The sequence below is a fragment of the Dermacentor silvarum genome, chromosome 2 (assembly GCF_013339745.2).
Source record: "Dermacentor silvarum isolate Dsil-2018 chromosome 2, BIME_Dsil_1.4, whole genome shotgun sequence".
Lineage (NCBI taxonomy): Eukaryota > Metazoa > Arthropoda > Arachnida > Ixodida > Ixodidae > Dermacentor > Dermacentor silvarum.
Window position 1 is genome coordinate 79,332,162 of NC_051155.1, and position 17,282 is coordinate 79,349,443.

At 49.5% G+C, this 17,282-nt stretch overlaps 1 long non-coding RNA gene across 1 annotated transcript in view; it reads right to left on the minus strand.

Annotated features, from left to right (window-relative positions):
- Positions 1-693: 693 nt before the first annotated feature.
- LOC125943068 (uncharacterized) overlaps positions 694-17,282 on the minus strand; it is a 216,870-nt gene continuing 200,281 nt past the window's right edge. The window contains exon 4 of the long non-coding RNA XR_007465528.1: positions 694-773. This is a non-coding gene — a long non-coding RNA (uncharacterized LOC125943068). The remainder of the gene's footprint in view (positions 774-17,282) is intronic.

Sequence of the window (17,282 nt, forward strand, 5' to 3'; positions counted from 1 at the left end):
TCGCATTCCATAGGATAAAAGGACAACCGAACGCATTGTATTGTAAGCTTAGTTTCCAAAAATTCCAGCACGTGCTGTTGAATGGCGTAGGTTTTGCAATTCTATAGCCTACTGCAATGTGTATATATGTGCTTCGATATGAAAATGTCAGAATGATACAGCAAACCACTGCAGCCGCGTTTCCCGACAGCCTCGCTCTTATGGCAAGGAAATTTTTCTAAAATGACCTGCGCCCAAGTGCAATTAGAGTTCCTTGTCCACACACACACAAAAAGACTAACAGAACCGTAGCCCTTCTTGTCCACAAAAACGTCCCAAAAGTTCGGTTCGCAAAACTGCGCAGGAATTCAGCAAGGTCGAGGTCGGCACATTTGATTGTCATACAATTTGCACCAAGGCTTAAGACACGATATGGCGTCTGCTGCTATTTGTTGCGAAGGTCGCAAACGTAAAACAAAAGCTGTACCCAGCAAGCAAACTTTCCAGAACTGTCGCAAACTATTTTAAAGCAGAAATCAAAATGGGTAAAAATATACCGCACGAAATAAATGTAGATAGGCAATAAGTTACAATTCAAAGCAGACGCAAACAATAGTCACAAGAGGGAGAAAACAACACAATAGTCTCGTACGAATCGGCTGTCGTGCGCGCTTCAATATGGCGATCTACTGCAACGTTCTTTCGAGACAACGTCTGGCTTGTGTTGATGGTTGTTTGGAAGGTCGCTAGCTGAAATATGTTTTTCGAAAACTTCTCTGCACTTTTAGGCAAGCCTTCCGGAACTCTTTCGAATAAATCAATTATAACGCAGAAATTGTACGATTAATAATAACGCATAAATTGATAAATACTTTTAGGCAAGCCTTCCGGAACTCTTCGGCAAGCCTTCAGGAACTCTTTCGAATAAATCAATTATAACGCAGAAATTGTACGATTAATAATAACGCATAAATTGATAAATATATAACGGACGAAATGAACACATACGCCTAAATCCACTGAAATCATAAAAAGGCGCGAACCATAGTCGCAATAGGAAATAAACGCTAAATCACGCATAAATAAACCGCCACAACGGCAAGGGGAGCAAGAACCTCGCCGGACAGTTCGTCGTTAGACACGCGAGATTGCGGTCCGGTGGGCACTGATAACAGCGTGCCTGAGACACTCCTGGTGTATGGTGGAATACTCGGCGTGCCGTCGGCCCATCTTAGTGGCAACTCCCTGCTTTGCCTTCACTCGCCTTCGCGAGCCCCGTAGCCACTTAAAGCGTGTGCGCCCTCCACTGTGGCTATCGTGGTCGTCAACCGGCTGGCCCCTTGCTTGCACCTTGGCTTGACTCGGTGGCTTTTCAGTGCGGCCATCCTAGGCACGGCCGACGTTCGGCGCATGCCTGAGCATGGCCATAGAAAAGCTGGTCACCAGTGACCGAGTCAGCTCCTCCAGGCAGAGGACAGCCCACGTCTCACCGGTGATTCCTGGGGTGATCCATTGCCAGGCACCGGTCTCGTGGTGATCGTGAACTGCGAAGCGAAAGGAAGAGTTGTGCATTCCCTTAGGGCAACTTTACTACTAAGCAGTGGCATTTCAAAGCATTCTCGTAGAATCACTTAAAAAATGCCAGAAAGACCCGAGCTTTGCTCAGTACGCAGTACATTCTCGACAAAGCGCGCATTTTTTTTTTGGAAGCTAGTTGTGCATTTACCGTTATTTAAGCATGCACTGCTGAGGAATAAGAATATTTACTAAATACAATGCATTAAATGTATAAATACAATGTATACAGTGAATTTAAATACAATATTTAAAAATAGAATGTACTAAATACAATTTGCTAAATAAATTGTAAATTAGCCAACGTAATAGAAAGAAAGGAACTGACGTGACCAGGCCATCAAGTCCAGCGACCACGCTGAAATATTTTATGAAAATCTGGTTTGCATTTCCAACATACAAATGCTTCATTAGTATTTCCCACGAAGAACGCAATAACTACGTAAGAAGCAAGTCTGAAATGTCTTAGGAGCTCTCTGTTATTTGTTTATTACGCGTAAGTTGCCGAGCGTCATATGGAAGAAATAAAATGAAACATGCTTGCGAGTTTCCTTCAGATTCTGTAGGAGTGGCTTATAGGACGTGCCGTTTCCAATCTAGCGGTGAGACCTGGGCGTGGAAAATTTCCAATCACGCAGTCGCAAACAGATATGAGCACCCTCATGAGTGCTTGCCTTCCCGGGTGAGTCCTCAGTCTCACTTAGACGGAGTGAGAGAGAGTTAGGTGAGGAATGTAGTCGGCAAGTGTTTAGATGTATGACAAAGAAGTCTGGCACGGCTGTGGACGACACGAAGGACGCCGACAGGAAGACACAACTGCGTAGGCTTAGCCAGGCGCACCAAGAACAGCGTCGAGCCCGAGCCCCACTTCAGTAGCGCTGGCAATCCGGCTGCGGAGCTCTGCACGGCGTACTTCTTCCTTACATCTTCCCCTCTCGCTGAAGACGGAGCCGCACAGGAGGCCTAAGGCGTCGTAAGGACGAAGGGCTCGTGATACGGCTTGAGCCGATCGACATGGACAGTTTCGCGGCTTCGGCGACGCAGGTCCGTAGGGGGCGTCAGAGGTTCGATGACGTAGTTCACCGGAGAAGTTTGCTGTAGAACCCGGCAGGGTCCATGGTATCGGGATACAAACTTGGAGGAGACGCCTGGTGTCGAAGTAGGAGGCACCCACAACCAAACGAGAGCGTCAGGTGAAAACTGGTTGTGGGGGCGCCCGTCGTCATGACGAAATTTCTGTAGCGCTTGTTCTTGCGTTGTTAGAGAGCGAGCTAGTTGCCGACATTCTTCTGCATACCGGGCGGCTTCGGAAACCGGTGTACCCTCTGATAAGTCGGGACGGTAAGGAAGAATAGTGTCAATCGGAAATGACGGTTCTCGGCCGTATAGAAGGAAGAAGGGAGAAAAGCACGTCGTTGCCTGGGGTGCCGTATTGTACGCGTACGTGACATAGGGAAGGATGAGGTCCCAGTTTGTGTGGTTGGAGGCGACATACATCGAAAGCATGTCGCCAAGAGTTCGGTTAAACCGCTCTGTCAATCCATTTGTTTGCGGGTGATATGCGGTGGTACAGCGATGAATAATGCGGCATTCAGTGAGAAGTTCTTGAATGACATCGGCGAGAAAGACGCGACCTCGGTCGCTCAGGAGTTCGCGGGGGGCGCCGTGACGGAGAACGAAGCGTTGAAGCAGGAAGGAGGCAACGTCACGAGCTGTCGCGGCTGGTAGAGCGGCCGTTTCTGCATACCTCGTGAGGTGGTCTATGGCTACAATGACCCAGCGATTGCCAGCAGCTGTGTATGGCAGAGGCCCGTATAGGTCTATTCCAACACGGTCAAAGGGTCGCGAAGGGCACGGTAAAGGTTGCATTGGTCCAGAAGAGCGGCAAGGATCAGGCTTGCGGCGTTGACATTCTGTGCAAGAGTGAATGTACTTTTGCACAAATGTGTACATACCGCGCCAATAAAACCTATGACGTAGTCTGCTGTAGGTCTTGAAGAGACCAGCGTGTGCACACTGAGGGTCGGCGTGGAAAGCGGCGCAGACATCAATGCGGAGCTGCCGGGGTATGACAAGCAGCCATTTGCGGCCGTCGGAACTGTAGTTACGGCGATAGACGATTCCGTCGCGGATGGCGAAGTGCGAAGCTTGTCGGCGGAGCGCTCGGGATGGTGGGCGTGCAGGTGAATCCGAGATGTAATCTATCAAAGATGAAATCCAGGAGTCCTTGCGCTGCTCCAAAGCCATGTCGACAGAAGCGAATGGGGGAACTGGGTCATCTAGAACGGAGACACTGACAATTTCGGCGTGGACAGGCGAGCGCGAAAGAGCATCGGCATCGGCGTGCTTCTTGCCGGAGCGGTAGACAACACGGATGTCGTACTCTTGGAGCCTCAGTGCCCACCGGGCAAGGCGGCCGCAGGGATCCTTGAGGGACGACAACCAGCAAAGTGCGTGGTGATCGGTAACGACATCGAAGGACCGGCCGTACAGGTATGGGCGAAACTTTGTAATGGCCCAGATGATCGCTAGGCATTCTTTTTCAGTGACTGAATAATTCGCCTCAGCTTAGGTGAGAGTGCGGCTCGCGTAAGCAACAACATATTCCTGGTAGCCGGGCTTTCGCTGGGCGAGCACAGCGCCAAGACCAACGCCGCTAGCATCCGTATGGATTTCCGTGGGAGCAGTGGGATCGAAATGGCGCAGTATCGGTGGTGTCGTAAGCAGGCGCCGTAGCGTCGCGAAGGCCTCGTCGCAAGGCGGTGACCATGCGGAAAGATTGGGGTCTCCCCGAAGAAGCTCTGTCAGCGGTGCCATAATCGAAGCGAAATTTCGAATGAAGCGGCGGAAGTACGAGCAGAGGCCAATGAAACTACGCAAGTCTTTTAGAGACGGTGGCCTTGGGAAGTCTTTAACAGCACGGAGCTTTGTGGCATCGGGGAGAACGCCATCCTTCGATACGACATGTCCGAGAATTGTCAGCTTTCGTGCCCCAAAGTGACATTTTTTCAGGTTGAGTTGGAGGCCAGCGTCACTGAGACAGCGTAAAACCTGCTCCAAGCGATGAAGGTGAGTAGGAAAATCTGGTGCAAACACTACTACATCATCCAAATAACACAAGCACGTGTTCCATTTGAGGCCTCGAAGAATAGTATCCATCACACGCTCAAAAGTGGCGGGTGCGTTGCAAAGGCCGAATGGCATCACACGAAATTCGTATAAGCCATCTGGTGTGATGAAAGCAGTTTTAGGCTTATCGTCTGCAGCCATAGGCACTTGCCAATAACCAGAGCGTAGATCGAGGGAGGAAAAGAACTCTGCGCCTTGTAAGCAGTCTAAGGCGTCATCGATCCGCGGCAATGGATAAACATCCTTTCGAGTTATTTTGTTTAGGCGACGGTAATCCACGCAAAAGCGGATCGAGCCATCCTTCTTTTTAACCAAAAACAACTGGCGATGCCCATGGACTGTCGGACGGTTCAATGACACCACGCTGCAGCATTTCACCTACTTGCTCATCAATGACGCGTCGTTCTGTCGACGATACGCGGTATGGTCGCTGCAGTAGCGGTGAGTGAGCACCAGTGTCAATCCGGTGACATACAGTCGTCGTTCGACCCAGGGAAGTGCTATGGCTGTCAAAAGCAGGGCGAAATTTCTCGAGGAGACGGAGAAGGTCATGGCGTTGCTTGGTGTTTAAGGCGCTGTCGATGACGTGGCTGAAAACGTCTTCAGGCGATGTGGCAGGTGCGAGACTACCGGAGAGGGTGTTGACCTCGGGCGATCCAAGAAGTTCCAACGTGGTAATGGTGTCGTAAGGCTCCACAGTGCCGAGAGATTCACCGCGAAGCAACGTAATCGGGAATGGGAAGTGGTTGTATACAGGAAGGTGAGTCGCGCCTGCTTGAAGGCCAAGCAGCGCGGTTGGCAGTGATGAGATGTGGCGATGAACGAAAGCAGTGGAAGGTGTGAAGAGTACGGTAGAGTCGCAGGCAACGGAACAGGACACAGGTGCCAGAACGGATGCGTGCGGAGGTATCTGGAGGTCGTCAGTGAGGGACAACTTGGTGCGGGAAAGCGAAACGTCGTCAGATATGGCATTTCCAAGCGAAGAGAAGGCGACTTCTGCACGGGAGCAATCAATAACAGCTTGGTGACGGGAGAGAAAATCCCAACCTAAAATAATATCGTGGGAACAGTGGGGAAGAACGACGAACTCGACGAAGTAGAGCACTCCTTGAATTTCAAGTCTGGCGGTGCACGCAGCCACTGGCTGGACGTGCTGTGCTGTGGCCGTGCGGAGTAATGGACCGAAGAAAGGCGTCGTGACTTTTCGTATTGAGCGGCATAGTTTTTCGGCAATCACAGATATGGCGGCACCTGTGTCAATGAGGGCAAGCACAGAGACACCTTCAACAGCGACATCAATAACGTTGGGCGGCGAAAGAAGAGGGCTTGAGCGTTGCGACGATGACGCAGTTCTTGCCTCGGGAACTGCGCCACTTAGTTTTCCGTGTCAGCGGTAGAGGGACGTCGACGCATCGGGGAGAGCGAGCGACGACGAGGAGAAGGAGAACGGCGGTCAGAAACTGGTCGATGGCTTGGGCGGGGAAGGGGTAAATCGCGGTCTGGAGCGTAAGACAATGGATGGTCGTACGCTGCTGTGCGTGGGTCGTCACGTGGATGAAGTGGACGGCGGCGGCACAGGCGTGCAACGTGTCCGGCAATACCACACGAATAGCAGATGGGCCGATTGTCCGCTGTGCGCCAAGGATTTACTCGATGCACCGGAGGTCGTGAGGGCGTGGAGGTAAAAACAGGGCTAGGCATCGGAGGCGGAGCCCGGAACGTCGGTGGGCGCGGTCGTGCGACGGCGTCGGCGTAAGTCAATGGGGTGGAGAGTTGAGGCGCCCGCTCCAGAGGAAGAACTTCGGACACTTGTTCTTCTATAACGTGTCGTAGGGTCGGACTAAGGGACGAACTTGACTCCGGCGGGTTGTTGGAGATAAGGGAGAGCTGGCGAGCAACTTCTTCCCGGACGAATGCCTTGATCTGCGAGAGGAGGGTGGAATCTGGAAAAGGGGAGGTCAAGCCGGACAACGATTCCTGATGGGGATTAGGGCGGCGGGTGAGGAGGCGTTGACGGCGTAGCTCGTCATAGCTTTGGCATAGTTCAATGACTTGGGCAACCGTAGAGGGGTTCTTTGAAAGCAGCATTTGAAACGCGTCCTCGTCGATGCCCTTCAGTATTTGTTTGATTTTATTGCCCTCAGGCATGGATGCATCGACGCGTTTGCAGAGATCGATGACATCTTCAATGTAGCTGGTAAAGGTCTCACCAGGCTGCTGAGCGCGCGACTGCAGACGCTGTTCGGCACGAAGCTTTTGAACAGCAGGACGGCCGAAGACCTCGCTGAACTTCGTCTTGAACACGGCCCAGCTTGAGACTTCGCTTTCGTGGTTTCGAAACCACAAGTGGGCAATTCCGGTGAGGTAAAATGGGACGGTGGTCAATTTCGTGATGTCATCCCATTTGTTGTTGCGACTCACGCGTTCGTATGATGACAGCCAGTCATCAACGTCGTAGTCATCACTGCCGCTAAAGATGGGAGGGTCCCGCTGACGGAGTGTGCCGGGGCATACGGAGGACTGGGGAGCAGCTGGTGGTAAGCTCGTGGCGCTTGCGGAGTTCATGGTAGCAGGGAGAATCCGGCTGCGCAATTCCAGGATGACAGAAGACCCAGCAAACCTCCACCAAATATGACAAAGAAGTCTGGCACGGCTGTGGACGACACGAAGGACGCCGACAGGAAGACACAACTGAGTAGCCTTAGCCAGGCGCACCAAGAACAGCGTCGAGCCCGAGCCCCACTTCAGTAGCGCTGGCAATCCGGCTGCGGAGCTCTGCACGGCGTACTTCTTCTTCCTTACAGATGTATGGAGTAGGGAGTGCACACGTCTTGAGGTGAGTGGAAGGAAGCGCGTCTAAGCGAGGAAGTTGCGATTCAAGCGACCTTGTGTTACCTATATTTTGGTTAAAGCACGTTGGCGGGCTAGTTTGTTAGAATCCATGATAGAATGTGTAAGCGCGATTGAACGAGGACATAGAAAGAAACAGATATACAGATACATAGGCATGGTTGAAAAACAAGGATGAAATAACTACATGATGTTGTTGCCAGTGGAACTTCGAGAGCAAGGCGTGGCACTGCTTGAGTTGGTTCGGCCTTATTACGACGAACACGTAACGTCAGGCTACACAAACACACAAAAGCAAAGACGAGAACAGCGCTCGTCCTTATAATCTATTTGGCCTCCTGTCTTCGGTTACGTGCCAGTCGCATTAGGTCGAAATATATTTTGGTTCACTTCAGTATGTTGACAAGAACAGAGTGCGTACATCGCGTGCCTGTGTATTATTCGTGCATAACAATAACATTCCATATAGTGAAGGCAGGACAAGGCAGACTTTGTCACACTGCACAGAGTTACCGCTGCAGGCCGAATTTTGTAATGTTTGAGGCCGTATAGATGGCAAGATGTAGAAATATTTCTTTCAGCGTGCCATCCATCGCCCTAATCAATAGAGAACTAGACTACCTGAATGTAACTCCTGTGCTTGATATCACGCATGACCAACATTTGTGCGATTAGATGACTACACCGCGTCTGCGCTTGTATTTCAGTGTAAAAATGCATTTAAGTGTTTCCTAGGTGATTAGCGATTTATTTGCAGCTCAGCCATGTCTGTCTCGTCTTTTGTCCGTGAAGCCTTGCGCTGCAAGCATAATTAAGTATTAAGGTGAGCAGGATAAACCAACGAATACAGTGAGGAAAATAAAATAAATATACAATTTTAGCTGGTGGTAAATAGCAAATAGAAGTGCCTAAAGGTAAGCAGTTTTCTTAGCCATACAGTATTATTTAATATTACAAAGAATAAATATGAATGGGGTGGGTATTAAACTTGTTGTTACCTAATGGTACTGCTGCCTTCCATTCAAGGTAATTCCGAGGCAGAAACGAGTAAGATTAAAATTATCAATGAAGTGCGATATACAGGGTGATGCTATTAAATGTTTGTGGAATTTTTAATTTTGTCTGTGGCAGATAGCATAATAATTGTCCTTGAGCTGAGTTATTCGAAGAGGCGGACATTACTAACACAAGAAATTGAGAAACATTGTTATGGATGATCGATGTTTATTCACAGGTGAAGACCAGGATGGATGAGAGGTCGCCACGATGTCGCCACCGAAATGTAGCCATGGTTGCTGCTGAGTTCTTCGTCCTCCTCCTCTTCTATCTCCTCTTTGCCCACGTTACAATCCCCCTTTCGCAGACTAAGCCCACTGGGCGAGTCACTGTTCTTCGGCGGGGTAGTAGCGCTTAAGGCGTGCAACATGGGCAAGCTGGGTTTTCTTGAAACGCCTATCTGCAGATGAAACCCGTGCAACAACGTAAGTAAGGTCGCTCAGGCGATCTAAAACAACCAACGGGCCCACATAATGTCATAAGAGCTTGTTGCACAAGCCACGCTTGCGTTGTGGTGTCCATAGCAGCACTAGATCACCTTTTTCAAAATAAATGGCTGGATGGGATCTATCGCACCGTTCCTTCGAGCGGTTTTGCGATGCCATTGTGCGGACGCGGGCTATTCGGCGGGCTTCCTCGGCGAGGCAAAGTGTCTTGGCGACGGAATCCTCAGCGTCCAGAGAAAACGGCAGAATCGTGTCTAGGAAGCTCCGCAGCGATCGAGCATAAAGCAGATAGAAAGGGCTGTAATTCCTTATCTCATGCTTCGCAGTGTTGTCGGCGTATGTTATGAATGGCAACACATCATCCCAGTTCTTGTGGTTAGAGGACACATACTTGAATAGCATGTTCGTCAAAGCTCGATTCGTGCGTTCAACAAGACCGCTGGTTTGCGGACGGTACGGCGTTGAGTGACGAAATTGTGTTCCACATAACCGAAGCAGCTCTTCAACAGCATCGGCCACCAATTTACGACCGCGATCACATATGATCACGCGAGGTGAGCCATGGCGTAGGACGACATAATGCAACAAGAAAGCAGCGACGCAAACACCGAGAGATGACGGCACTGCTGCGGTCTCTGTGTAGCCTGTAAGGTGGTCTACACGAACGATGATCCATCGATTGTTATTCGACGACCGTGGGAATGGTCCCAGGAGGTCCACGCAGACTTGCTAAAAAGGCGCGTGAGGAGGAATCAACGGCTGCAGAAGACCTGGTGGGGCGGTTGAAGGTCCTTTCCGCCGTTGGCATTGGTCACAACTAGCCACATGTTGCTTTGTTGTTTGACGCATGTGAGGCCTGTAATATCGCTCTTGCACACGCTGTAGCGTACGGGCGAATCCAAGATGACCTGATGTTGGATCATCATGCATGGCATGTAGCACAGCACTACGGAGACTATCCGGGACTACAAGAAGAAAGAGGGTACCACTTGCAGAGTGGTTGGTATTAGATAAAAAGCTGTCACGTATGGAAAAACCACCACTGGCTTTCGGATTCAGGGCCATCGCGAAAAGAGGTTCCAGATTGACGTCGTTGCGTTGATCCTGAAGATGGTCGCGTCCGGAAATTCAGGTGCAATAGCGGCCAGACAATCATCGAAGGTGTCTTCTTCAGAATTTGCCGTTGGCAGCGGGAAAGGCAGTCGGCGTCAGCATGCCGGCGGCCGCTTCTGTATTTCACTACAAAGTCTTACTCTTTTAGTCGCAAGGCCCACCGTGTTAGACGACCAGACGGATCACGAAGGCTGACCACCCAGCATAATGAATGGTGATCAGTGACTATGCTGAATGGGCGACCATAGATGTAACAGCGAGATTTCTGAACAGCAAAAACAGCTGCAAGGCATTCCTGCTCAGTGACTGTGTAGTTTTGCTCAGCATTGCTTAAGCAACGACTGGCATAGGCAACAACGTGCTCGGCGTCGTTTCGCCGGTGAACAAGTACCGCTCCAATGCCTCTTCCGCTGGCGTCTGTATGAACTTCGGTAGGGGAACACGGATCAAAATGACGCAGGATGGGGTCTGACGTAAGTAAGAATTTAAGTTGACGGAACGATGACTTGCATTCTGGTGTCCAGTCGAAGGATACATCCTTTTGCAACGGACGCGTCAACGGGTGGACAACGTCGGCGAAACTGCGCAGTTCCCGCACTGACTGCAGAGGCTGGAAAGCACTGACCGCTTCAATCTTGCGGGGGTCAGGTCTAACTCCATCTTTGTCGACTAGATGACTGAGTACCGATGTCTGTCGCGCCCCAAACCTAAACTTCCCAGACTTGAGAATTAAATTTGCTTTCACCATGCATCTCAGAACCGGGTTAAGGCACTCGTTATGCTCCTCAAACGTTCGGCCGCGGAGAATTGTGTCCATGAATCTCGCGAACGTTTCGGGCGCATTGCAGAGCCCGAACGGCATAACGTTAAATTCGAATAAACCGTCCGGAGTAACAAAGGTGCTCTTCTCTTTGTCGACGGGATCCACAGGTATCTGCGAATAGCCTGAACGCAGATCGAGGGATGAAAAGTAGGAGGCAGAATGTAGGCAGTCTATTACGTCGTCAATTCGCGGGAGTGGGTACACATCCTTCTTGGTAATAGCATTTAGTCGCCTATAATCAACACAAAATCTCCACGAGCCATCTTTTTTCTTTACCAGGATGACAGGTGCGGCCCACTGGCTTGATTCTTGAGTGACATTTTTCCTCAGCATCTCTTGTACCTGGTCCGCAATATTCTTGCGCTCTGATGAAGACACTCGGCAGGGATTTTGCCGAAGAGGATGTGCCGATCCTGTGTCAATGCGAAGACGAGCACGCGAGGATGGGATAGTTGCACGGTGATCATCTTGAGAGAAGCCAAACACGGAAGCATACTGGGCTATCAGTTGTACCAAGGTGTCCCGTTCACGTGAAGACTTGGTGACCATGCGTAGAATTTTCTGCTCGTAAGGGCAAGTGGCTCGTCCTTCAGTGAAATCCTCGTCCCTAACGACCATCGATGAACAGCACGTGACGTCGTCGAAGACAGCAATCTTCATGTGTTCGGGAACACGCACAGGGACGGTAGAACAATTTAATGTCCACAAAAACATGCTACCATTGTTCACAGATACAATACTATTGGGTACCAGTAGGTTTTTCTTCCCACAAGAGTCGCCAAAAGATTGTACCACGGCGTCAAACGAAACGTCTGTACAAGATGCGATGACGGATACCGGTGCTAAAGACAATGAAGGCAGTGTCGCTCCCTCAGCAACGGCAAACGTTGTTGTCCAGCGGGTTGTTGATTCAGGAGGTGTGATAATGACGGATCCTGACAAGCATTGACCCCAGGTTTTCCGCTATTTATCGAAAGCTCGCATGCACCACAATTGATTAAAGCCCCGCAGGTTTGCAAAAAGTCTCCCTAATATAACGTCGTGCGTGCAGCGTTCCAAAATCACAAACTCGGTTAAAGAACACTTGTCCGCCAATAACACATTCACAGCACAAACACCACGAGAAATATTTATGAAGAAATATTTCACCGCTTACTCCGCGGAATTTCACCGCTTACTCCGCGGAATTTAGCATGCGTGTCGGGGGAAAACATCACTTTGCGTCGAAGCCGGTTCTTGAAAGAAAGGCTCATAACAGATCTCATAGCCCCGGTGTTCACCAGTGTCATTGTTCATATACCATCAATTGTCACTTGCAATTTGTTTCTCAGCATTGTAACCGGTGGAGGTATCAGTGTCGTGTCGAGTCTGGCGACCTCACCTCCATCGGTGCGCAGTCTAGTTTTCCGACGGCGGTGGTTAGAATGAACGTCGCCTCGGTGAAGGAGAGCGACATTGACGTGAAGAAGATGGAGTGAGACTGCGGTCTGAAACGGGCGAGTCGCTGCGGTGATTCCGCCGAGGACTGTTGATGGGGAAGGTCGTCGAGGAAGTAAGGGAGCGTGGAGGCCAGTAATTGTCGAAGTTAGGACGTACAGTGCCATAGGACGTTGGCTGTGGATCGTACCACCTCTGTGCCCAACGACGCTGACGACAGAATCGAGATATGGGCCCTGTGACACACGGGAGGCTCGCGGCTAACGTTCGGGTAGGATGGGTACATCCGTGGCTCCAATTAGGCCCTTCCTGAACAACGGGCATATCCCTCAGCACGCTCGTTGCCGGTTTCCCGGTGCTAGTTCTGTAGCGTTCTCATTGGCCTTCTCGAGCGGTACTCTTCGACAGTCGTTGCAGGGATGGAAAGGGGAGATAGGTAGAGGATTGTACGGATGTTGACTATCACGGACCTCATTGTTCAATGCCGTGCAACGACGTAGCTCCTCTATAACAATCTTATGGTCGTCGCGAGATCGACTAATGGGATGTCGTCTTGAATGCTGCAACAGTTGTTACGTTTGCTAGCCGGCCAAACTTCGGGATTATGCGGCGCAGTTCGAGAGCCTTAAATTTACGACAATGACGTATTACATCGGCGACTGAGCCAAGATTCTCTTTACCAATGAGGAAGTTGTAAACGTCCTCCGCGATTCCCTTCAACACATGGCCATCTTTGTCCTCCTCTGACATACGAGGATTGGCCGTCCTGCATAGCTTGAGCACGTTTTCGATGTAGGTCGTGCACGTCTCACCCGGAACTTGAGCTCTTTGAAGGAGCGTTTGCTCAGCCTGCTTCTTCTTTGCGCTTGAATCACCGAAATGCTCCTTGATTTCGGACGTAAAACGATCCCACGTTGTCAGAGTTTCCTCGTGGTTATCGAACCACACGAGCGCCGAGTCCATCAGAAAGAAGACTACGTTGGACAGTCGCGTTACGCTGTCCCAACGATAGTGCTTGCTCACCCGTTCGCAGTGGTTAAGCCATTCTTGGACGTCCTCGCCGGACTTCCCTCCGAATGTGCGAGGCTCTACCAGATGTTGGCACTGCCATGGACTAGCCATCGTTTGGGTCGAAGATGCCACTGGTTCCGTGCAACTGTTGGCTTCGATGTGGGACATCTGAAACACCGGAAGTAATGCGGGCAATCCAGCGATTCGGCGGCTTCGACGCAGATCAGGAGGTTGGAGAACCGTGTCGTCCGTGTTGCCTGGTGGTCGGGGGTACCATGCACCTTCAACCAAAAACTGTTACGGATGATCGATGTTTATTCACAGGTGAAGAATAGGATGGATGAGAGGTCGCCATGATGTTGTTGTTGTTGTTGCCTCAAAACGTCGCCATGATGTCGCCACCGAAATGTAGCCGTGGCTGCTGCTCAGTTCTTCGTTCTCCTCCTCTACTATCTCCTCTGTGCCACGTTCCGCAATAATTCCGAAAATTCGCTAATTACCTTCACTACTTTAGACACGTATTGCAAGTTACGAATTGTAGCGGGTGAGTTAGCAAGACGTACCCACATAAAATGAGTTTCCAGGATGACAATAGTTTTGATAGAATAGTTTTGTGGAACGAAATACATGGGTGTTTCAGCTAAGTTCTTGCTTCAATGCATAAATTACAGTTTTGTTAAAAAGTAAGTGGAACAACAGCGCATTTTTAGGGCAAGTTCAATGGCGCATTTCTTCGAACTGGTCTTATTCTGAAAATTAATTCCAAATGGAAAAGTCTTGCATACATCACCTTCTACAATTCGTAAATTGCAATATGGGCGGTAAAGCAACTAATTCAAGTTAATTAGTGCACTTTAGTCGAATATGTGTGTTATAATAATATAACCGTAATATTTCTCGTGCAAATAAAGTCCGCCTCTAGGTATAATCGACCTCAAGGATTGGAATGATATCTGCAACAGGCTATCTTTAAAAGCTTTAGAAAATTAAAAATGATCACTCTATGTAGCGGTGGAAACTTGAGTTCGTCGTGGACTGCAGAATGATGATATAGCTTATAAACTAAAGTTACCTCGATATTTTATGATGCAAAGCAACAGATAAAAGTTCAGTGATACCTTTACATGTGGTCACCAGTTTGAATAAGCAAGATGAATAAAATGCGATGGACGCAGTGCTGGACTTGCTCGAGCACGCTTGGCACCACGCGTACAGTGGTGATCAAAAGTTACGAAATCGCGCGCATCAGCAAAGGAATAAAAAAACGTGGAATTTGTTTATTACGCGTACATTAAATCACGCGCACCTTGGCTAAGACACTGCATTTCAGTGGCCATGGCAAAACATCCCTTCCCGAGAACTGTTCAAGATATGCCTAGCATTATCTTCTTTCTGGGGTTTTACGCGCCAAAACCAGATCTGATTATGAGGCACGCTGTAGTGGAGGGCTCTGGATTAATTTTGACCACCATTATGAGGCGGTCGACGTAATGCGGAGTGTGGTATGCGGAGTAACGATGTGCATGGGGGTAATTCTGATATCGAACGCGTTATTTATATGCGTGAGGGGTACGAGTACACCGATGCACATATTTACATCGTGGAACAAATATTCCGCACCCCCGCCCACCGCCACATAATGCTAATCATATCTGCAATAGTGCCCGTTAGGGAGGCTCCGCTATATCTTCTTGCCCGCTTCTCGGCGGGCCATAAACAACGTATTAGTACAATCATAGACAGTGAAATGGGACAGCCGATGCGGAGCTCTATCGGACACTCGGTTAAGTTATCTGACTCTCGACATCGACAACAGCAGAGGCAATATGCGCGTCAATAAAAACCAACAAAACTCGATGCGTGCCGTGGCGGCCTCAACAAGCTCACCTCACGTTGGCAAAGCTTCTCGCAAAACACGACGCAGTAATCCTACAATGCAGATGGCGTTTAGGCTATGTTACAAGCGCTGTCACTCGTCTCTCCACAAAACGCAGTGGAAACGCCTCGAGCTACAACAAAGGAAGCTCCTCAAGGACCTGCCTGGTATTACCACCTGTGTGGTGGAGCACCGCGTCGCCGGAAGGTGCGAGGACGTGGCCGCTGGAGGTATTCGCCATGCAGCGTGAATCGCCACACATCGACTAAGTCCAGCAAAACCACGGACTATTCCCCCTAATTCAGCATCTACAAAAACGCCCGTCACTAAAGAATGCACGGAACGCTGCGGATGCACTAAAAACAGACGCGCCTCTATTGCGCCCGCGAGCAGTGGCCATACCCAGATCTCTAAATGCCCATGGTCTGTCTCCTAGTACTCTGCTGCAAACACACGGCCCAGTGGCTCAATGCACAACGAAGTTCACATGGGCTGCTCATTAGGAAAAACTGCACGACAACCTGTATGTGATAACTGAGTACGGCAGTCATTCCAGCCCTCTGGCTCATTGAAAAGCAAGGAGCGATACACTAGGGGTCATCAACAGCCGTGCTATGAGGCCTAAGCAAAGGACATGGCCTTCTCTTGGAGATGACGTTAGCGCCAAGAAAACGCGCGGTGTTGTGCCATTTGAGCGCAAAGTTCAGCCGCAAGCGCGTACAGGAAAGACAGCTGTTGAACTATATCGCGTGACATAGGCGGCAAGTTCATCGCAGTAGTGATAAGAAAACTTGCTAAAATTTCCGCCGGTGCCCACCTGCCTTCACCTCTCACCTTCTTGATCAGCAAAGACATTAGGTTATTCCTAATACAATAAACAACGCACCCAAATCCGCGAATAGGGTACAGATATCAGCTGGCCGGGACATTTTACGTAAGAATGGCTCAATTATCATGTAAGATCATTTCAAACTCCTTAACCTCACCCACTCGAGCATAAGCTATAGTGCAACTGAGAAGTGTATCGCAGTTTGTACTGCGATGCAGCGCATTCAAACCACTGCTAGAGGAACTCTGGGAACGGGTTTTCCACCGACAACCGTCCAGGGCACATCTGTGGCTTCACGGCGTCTTGCACTCCGACTGCTTTTCGGAAAAAAAATTTATAATACGTGATGGAATTCGGATACGTGCAGCAATCACCACAACCTGTTAGAAGGGAGGACAATGATGGAAGTAATTACTAATTCCCTGACTGTTCATTGGCGCATACAAGGTGCACCAGCTTGCTTTAGCTAAGGTAAAAATGCTTGTGGCTGGACACTATAGTTGCTATAGTGAGAGAATACGTTTTTTTTTTCCTGTCTTCTAGTTTCTTCACGTCATTTCGGGTCCTCTTATAACAGAACGATCTACAAGTGTGGTTTTGGAGGACGAGAGTAATTGTCTTACTGGTCAGTCTACTGAGGAACAGGCTATTTCATACTGTTTGGTTACGGAAGTCTAAATTCAGCTTCGCAAATTAGAAATCTATAGTATACGTTCCACTGTGTATTTTCTAGAATATTGCAGGAAACGTTCCGCAGTATTTAGCTTCTCGTCTGCTGCGCAATGAAATTCGACCAATCATGAAAAACCGTCATGCCACTATGCGCTGGTGCGACACTACAGTATTGGTTGTGTAGGGGTTATGCGTGTATTCAGGGCGTTGTAGCTCAGAATGTGACAGGACACTGACTTAGGCGTTTGCTTGTAGGCTTCACTGCTGAAAGCAAGAGGCGTGGCTCTTAAGATAATGGTAACCTTAATAAACAACCTGGAATTTTCTCCGCCCTGCGACTTTCTGAGTACCAGTGTACTAACTTTAATGCTCCGTCTGTTCACGCGTGTCAAAACATAATATTGCGATAGTGGGGTGCAAGCATGGAATCACGTGTTGTTTTTCATATTTCGTGGATTTCCTCCATGAGCATGCAAAAAATTGTTG